The sequence below is a fragment of the Rhagoletis pomonella genome, unplaced genomic scaffold, assembly GCF_013731165.1.
Source record: "Rhagoletis pomonella isolate Grant_MI unplaced genomic scaffold, Rhpom_1.0 Rhpom_scaffold_00006, whole genome shotgun sequence".
NCBI lineage: Eukaryota > Metazoa > Arthropoda > Insecta > Diptera > Tephritidae > Rhagoletis > Rhagoletis pomonella.
Window position 1 is genome coordinate 1,692,228 of NW_023458560.1, and position 371 is coordinate 1,692,598.

Genomic DNA, 371 nt, shown 5'->3' on the forward strand with positions numbered 1-371 from the left:
CACAACTTCAACATCTACCGTTGCAGGACGTCCTGTTTCGCCGCCACGCCTTCCAATATCCGACCTTAAAAAAGTGAAAAATGATAGTTAACAAGCAAGCGAACAAGAAAGGTCTAAAAATCACTTACCTTCATGTATTTCTCTATGGGTCCGGGCGAATACTTCACGACCCGGATGCCGCCGATTGGGGTATCGCTCTGCATAGCGTCTTTGAGCAGCTCTGGCATTACAGCAAGCTTCACCGTAAATTAGGTGAATATCCGCATATTCATGCGACGTATACTGCGTGTTCTCTGTCATAGTATTAATAACACAATGTTCGAAGGCTCCAATTTCACAAAATCCACTTTCACTAATTCCGGTAAGTAACA